The following is a 6819-nucleotide window of genomic DNA, read 5'->3' as shown; positions in this document are numbered from 1 at the left end:
ATGGTAGATTAATATCTACCATAAACAAATTAGTGTGCACTATTTGTTGCCTTTATTCTTTGTTTCTACTTTTGTGTTCCACTCTTACTCTCCCTTTGGTAGTTTTTTTTATTATTATTCATATGTGCATACAATGCTTGGGTCATTTTTCCCCCCTGCCCCCACCTCCTCCCTTACCACCCACCCCACCCCCTCCCTCTTCCCACCCCCTTGATACCTGGCAGAAACTATTTTGCCCTTATCTCTAATTTTGTTGAAGAGAGAGTATAAGCAATAATAGGAAGGAACAAGGGTTTTTGCTAGTTGAGATAAGGATAGCTATACAGGGAGTTGACTCATATTGATTTCCTATGCATGTGTGTTACCTTCTAGGTTAGTTCTTTTTGATCTAACCTTTTCTCTAGTTCCTGGTCCCCTTCTCCTATTGGCCTCAGTTGCTTTTAAGGTATCTGCTTTAGTTTCTCTGCATTGAGGGCAACAAATGCTAGCTAATTTTCTAGGTGTCTTACCTATCCTCACCCCTCCCTTGTGTGCTCTTGCTTTTATCATGTGCTCAAAGTCCAATCCCCTTGTTTGTTGTGTTTGCCCTTGATCTAATGTCTGCATATGAAGGAGAACATATGATTTTTGGTCTTTTGGGCCAGGCTAACCTCACTCAGAATGATGTTTTCCAATTTCATCCATTTATCAGTGAATGATAACATTTCGTTCTTCTTCATGGCTGCATAAAATTCCGTTGTTTATAGATACCACATTTTCTTGATCCATTCATCAGTAGTGGGGCATCTTGGCTGTTTCCATAACTTGGCTATTGTGAATAGTGCTGCAATAAACATGGGTGTGCAGGTGCCTCTGGAATAACCTGTGTCACAGTCTTTTGGGTATATCCCCAAGAGTGGTATTGCTGAATCAAATGGTAGATCAATGTTTAGCTTTTTAAGTAGCCTCCAAATTTTTTTCCAGAGTGGTTGTACTAGTTTACATTCCCACCAACAGTGTAAGAGGGTTCCTTTTTCCCCGCATCCTCGCCAACACCTGTTGTTGGTGGTGTTGCTGATGATGGCTATTCTAACAGGGGTGAGGTGGAATCTTAGTGTGGTTTTAATTTGCATTTCCTTTATGGCCAGAGATGGTGAGCATTTTTTCATGTGTTTTTTGGCCATTTGAATTTCTTCTTTTGAGAAAGTTCTGTTTAGTTCACTTGCCCATTTCTTTGTTGGTTCATTAGTTTTGGGAGAATTTAGTTTTTTAAGTTCCCTATATATTCTGGTTATCAGTCCTTTGTCTGATGTGTAGCAAATATTTTCTCCCACTCTGTGGGTGTTCTCTTCAGTTTAGAGACCATTTCTTTTGATGAGCAGAAGCTTTTAGTTTTATGAAGTCCCATTTATCTAGGCTATCTCTTAGTTGCTGTGCTGCTGGGGTTCCATTGAGAAAGTCCTTACCTATACCTACTAACTCCAGAGTATTTCCTACTCTTTCCTGTATCAACTTTAGAGTTTGTGGTCTGATATTAAGATCCTTGATCCATTTTGAGTGAATGTTGGCATAGGGTGATATACATGGATCTAGTTTCAGTTTTTTGCAGGCTGCTAAACAGTTTTCCCAGCAGTTTTTGTGGAAGAGGCTGCTTTTTCTCCATCGTATATTTTTAGCACCTTTGTCAAAGACAAGTTGGTTATAGTTGTGTGGCTTCCTATCTGGGTCCTCTATTCTGTTCCACTGGTCTTCATGTCTGTTTTTGTGCCAGTACCATGCTGTTTTTATTGCTATTTCTTTGTAATATAGTTTGAAGTTGGGTATCGTGATACCTCCAGCATTGTTCTTTTGACTGAGTATTGCCTTGGCTATTCGTGGCCTCTTGTGTTTCCATATAAATTCCACGGTAGATTTTTTCAATCTCTTTAATGAATGTCATTGGAATTTAGATGGGAATTGCTTTAAACATGTAGATTACTTTTGGGAGTATCGACATTTTTACTATGTTGATTCTACCAATCCATGAGCATGGGAGATCTCTCCACTTTCTATAGTCTTCCTCAATCTCTTTCTTCAGAAGTTTATAGTTTTCCTTGTAGAGGTTGTTCACATCTTTTGTTAGGTTTACACCTAGGTATTTGATTTTTTTGAGGCTCTTGTAAGTGGAATTGTTTTCATATATTCTTTTTCAGTTTGTTCATTATTAGTGCATAGAAATGCTAATGATTTTTCTATGTTGATTTTATATCCTGCTACCTTGCTGTAGCTATTGATGATGTGTAGAAGCTTCTGAGTAGAGTTTTTTGGGTCTTTAAGGTATAGGATCATGTCGTCTGCAAATAGGGATATTTTGACAGTTTCTTTACCCTATTTGTATTCCTTTTATTCCTTCTTGCCTAATTGCTCTGGCTAAGAATTCCAGTACTATGTTGAATAGGAGTGGAGATAGTGGGCATCCTTGTCTGGTTCCTGATTTTAGAGGGAATGGTTTTAATTTTTCTCCGTTAAGTATAATGTTGGCTGGAGGTTTGTCATATATAGCTTTTATAATGTGAGGTACTTTCCTTCTATTCTTAGTTTTTAGAGCTTTTATCATGAAATGGTGTTGGATCTTATCAAAGGCTTTTTCTGCATCTATTGAGATGATCAAGTGGTTTTTGTCTTTGCTTCTGTTAATGTGGTTTATTACGTTTATTGATTTTCGTATGTTGAACCAACCCTGCATTCCTGGGATGAAGCCTACTTGGTCATGGTTAATAATCTTTTTGATGTGTTGTTGTATTCGGTTTGCCATTATTTTGTTGAGGATTTTTGCATCAATGTTCATTAAGGAGATTGGCCTATAGTTCTCCTTTTTGGAGGTGTCTTTGCCTGGTTTTGGGATAAGTGTAATACTGGATTCATAAAATGTGTTAAGCAGTTTTCCTTCCCTTTCTATTTCATGGAACAGTTTAAGGAGGGTTGGTATCAGTTCTTCTTTAAAAGTCTGATATAATTCAGCAGAGAATCCATCAGGTCCTGGACTTTTCTTTTTGGGGAGACTCTTGATTGCTGCTTCAATTTCATTCTGTGTTATAGATCTATTCAGGTGATTAATTTCCTCTTGGTTCAGTTTTAGATGATCATATGTATCTAGGAATCTGTCCATTTCTTTAAGATTTTCAAATTTATTTGAATATAGGTTCTCGAAGTAGTCTCTGATGATTTCCTGGACTTCCATGGTGTTTGTTGTTATCTCCCCTTTTGCATTCCTGATTTTACTAATTTGGGTTTTTTTCTCTCCTCATTTTAGTCAGGTTTGCCAGGGGTCTGTTGACCTTGTTTATTTTTTCAAAGAAACAACTTTTTGTTTCATTGATTCTTTGTATGTTTTTTTTTTTGTTTTTATTTCATTGATTTCAGCTCTTATTTTTATTATTTCTCTCCTATTTGTTTTGGGATTTGATTTTTCTTGTTTTTCTAGGAGTTTGAGATGTATCATTAGGTCATTGATTTGGGATCTTTCAATCTTTTTAATATATGCACTCATGGCTATAAACTTTCCTCTCAGGACTGCCTTTGCTGTGTCCCATAGGTTCCGGTAGGTTGTGTTTTCATTTTCATTGACTTCCAGGAACTTTTTAATTTCCTCTTTTATTTCATCAATGACCCATTGTTCATTAAGTAATGAGTTATTTAGTTTCCAGCTGTTTGCATGTTTTTTGTCTTTACTTTTGTTGTTGAGTTCTATTTTTACTGCATTATGATCAGATAGTATGCACGATATAATTTCTATTTTCTTGTAATTGCTGAGGTTTGCTTTGTGCCCTAGGATATGATCTGTTTTGGAGAAGGTTCCATGGGCTGCTGAGAAGAATGTATATTGTGTAGAAGTTGGATGAAATGTTCTGTAGACATCAAGTAGGTCCATTTGATCTATTGTGTAATTTATTTTATTTTCACTGGGCAATAAATATTTTAATTTGTTTCATTTTTATGATGACAAATAATCTTCAAGTTTATTTCCTCTTCATTTGTTTGCTTAAATACAAAGCTAAACCACAAACAGGTACAACCAAGACATTTCATTTTACATTTACACACTCCTGTGGATCCTCCTCCAACTCGCTGACCACTGAACAGGCTAGCGGGGCAGGGGGAAGACTTTCTTAGGTAGCACCATCGTGAGTCCCAGGGTGGGGTGAGGGAGGACCAAGGAGAAGAGCCTTTCCTTATACCTGTCATTTACATTTACCTGGACCAGGTGGGCAGGATCTCAGGTTCCAGCTCCTGAGCCCTGAACTCCCTAGGGACGGAGTAGGAAGCCACCTTCTCCTGTCTATCGCACTGTAGGTGAAAACTTGAGGCTCCTCCTTGTTTCCTGGCTTCCTGACCTTGCTGGCACCCAGCACACCTTTTGACTTCCTGAGGCTTGCCATGGTCACTAGGGTAGGGGTCCTGGGCTCTCAGGCTCACACTGCAGTTCATGGCTGCATCTTCACCGGAAGGACACCTGATGGTCTGATACACTGCAGACCTTGGCGTCAGGGCAGGTGAGTGGGGGTATCTGTAAGTAATTTCTGGTCCCACTACAAAACTTTATTTTTGATTAGAATAGAGTACCATCTCAAATCTCCTCTACAAAAACTAAAAGCCCAAAATAAAGCAAAACAACACAGCCACTTCACTCACTTCAAGACCTATATACATGTAAGTTGTTTTCTGTGGTTTTTTTTTCTTTCTTTTCTTTTTTTGTTTGCTTTTTATTTATTTTTTTAAATAAATTCAGTGTTCACATTTCTATAAAGAATTAACTCAGTTTCTGGAGGCCTGCCCCCGCAGATGGGAAGCAGTGCTCTTCCCGGCCCTATGGCTCCTACCCACCTGAAGTGGCCTGTGGAAGAAGTGTGCACTTGGCAGGCACGGCCAGAGTCAGTAAGATTTCAGAAGCAGAGAGAAGACTAGCTTACTGCAAACCCTTTAAAACATTCATGCACGTCAGCGTGCGCCTGTCGAGACAGAGGAGAACAAGAGCTTGGAGACGTCCAGCCAGGCCCGACGTGCATGGGGCGATGCCCTCGCAGCCACCTGACCTTGGACATCAGTGTGGGCAGTCCTGGCACAGACTCACCTGGCCTCCTAGTTCATGGTGACCCTTCTTCTAAAACCTGTGCCGAGTCTTGGACTGCATGCACGGGAAGCATGAACCTTTGGCTTGTATGCAAAAAAGATACAAAAACAACTAGAATATAAAAGTTTTGGTACTATAAGGCCATCTGTTCAAGTCCACCTTGGAAACCTGTTACAGATATTTAAATACTACAGTGAAATGGCATCTTAATATGCTTCATAAAAACGTTTGAAGTGATCTGCTAAGAGGAAGTGTGTAAAAAATCATTCCCTCTGAGAGCACTTTGTCCTTTGCAGGGGTGGCGGCCTGCCGGCCACCGTTAATGCTTCAGCCATGGGTAGGCTTTGATGGAGGCCTTGCTGCGGTCACTGTAGTCATACAGACACTCCTCCCCAGTGGCGATGTCTCGGGAGGCGATGAGGATGAGGTGAGGCACTCCGTCGATGTCATGTAGTTTGGTTTGGCAGTTCCCACACTTGCTGTGATTGATCAGCCTCCCCAGGTGGTTTGTCTTATGAGTGGCATCCATGCAGTAGGTCTTGCTCAGATACTGAAAATAGTACATGTAGCAGCCCATGGAGGGGTCCTGTGCGTACAGAGCCTCTTGCTCCTTGGCGTCAGTGATCTCGATGAGGTCCCCGTGATATTCCACCACAAAATCACCCCAGGAGAACTGCTTGGTGGCAATCACACCCCTGCCTTTGCCATCGATTAAGTCAATCTTCATGCCTTCTTCCTTCCCGCTTTCAATCAACTCATCTATTTTTTTCCTTTCTTCATACTGCAGCTCAGCTTTGGTCTTCCTGGAGCTCCTTTGGACTGGGTAGAAATCTGTGATTTTGCGATTCTGTTGCGTTTTCCCTTGAGCTTTTTCCCGAGGGGCCTGTTTGCCCCTGAGGGGTTTTTTCAGGGCTTACTTGGCGCCCACTGTATTGGTAGAATCACATGATGAGGGTGGAGATTTTGGAGGTTCTGCTGCTTCGGATTTTTGGTTTGGAAAAGGTGCCAGGGGACCTCTCCTGGTGTCTTTGACCTTCTGTTCCTCAGACTTCAGGGTGCTTTGTATTGTGTTCCCGGCATTCCTTTTCTCTTCTCATTTCCTGTAGATCCCAGCTAATGGTTTCCCTTGACATTTGACTTTGTGGTGTGCATCTGAATTCTCTTCCTGAAGGGGGAACGCATTCCAGAGCATTTGTTCGGGCTCATGAAGGAATAGATCTTTGACTGCCCAGCAAACACGTTCTCCTGCAGCCCGGCCAGGCCCATGGTGGCCTGCCTGGCGCCCTCGCCCTCACCGTGGCCCGGCCACCAGCGTTGCCGCTGCCGCTGCTGCTGCTGTTGCCACCGCCACCAGCGCCCCATGGTGCCCCCTTCCCCCATGGCCTGCGAGCAGGGCCGCGGCAGCCCCGCGCCTCCCTGAGAGAGGGATGCAGGGAGGGAGGCGCCTATTGTGTATTTTAGATCTTGGATTTCTTTATTGATTTTTTGTTTGGATGACCTATCTATTGATGATAATGGGGTGTTAAAGTCTCCCACAACCACTGTGTTGGAGTTAATATATGCTTTTAGGTCTTTCAGGATATGTTTGATGTAATTGGCTGCATTGACATTGGGTGCATACAGGTTGATGATTATTTCCTTTTGGTCTATTTCCCCTTTTATTAGTATGGAATGTCCTTCTTTATCTCATTTGATCAATGTAGGTTTGAAGTCTACTTTGTCAGAGATAA

The 6819-nt window shown here is 41.5% G+C and overlaps 1 pseudogene; it reads right to left on the bottom strand.

The window, feature by feature from the left end:
- Positions 1-5408: 5408 nt before the first annotated feature.
- LOC109685010 (N-lysine methyltransferase KMT5A pseudogene) lies at positions 5409-6370 on the bottom strand (annotated as a pseudogene).
- Between the last annotated feature and the right edge of the window lie 449 nt (positions 6371-6819).

Source organism: Castor canadensis, chromosome 7 (assembly GCF_047511655.1).
Source record: "Castor canadensis chromosome 7, mCasCan1.hap1v2, whole genome shotgun sequence".
Lineage (NCBI taxonomy): Eukaryota > Metazoa > Chordata > Mammalia > Rodentia > Castoridae > Castor > Castor canadensis.
The sequence above is the reverse complement of the archived record's forward strand: the minus strand, read 5'-3'. Positions and strand labels throughout refer to the sequence as shown.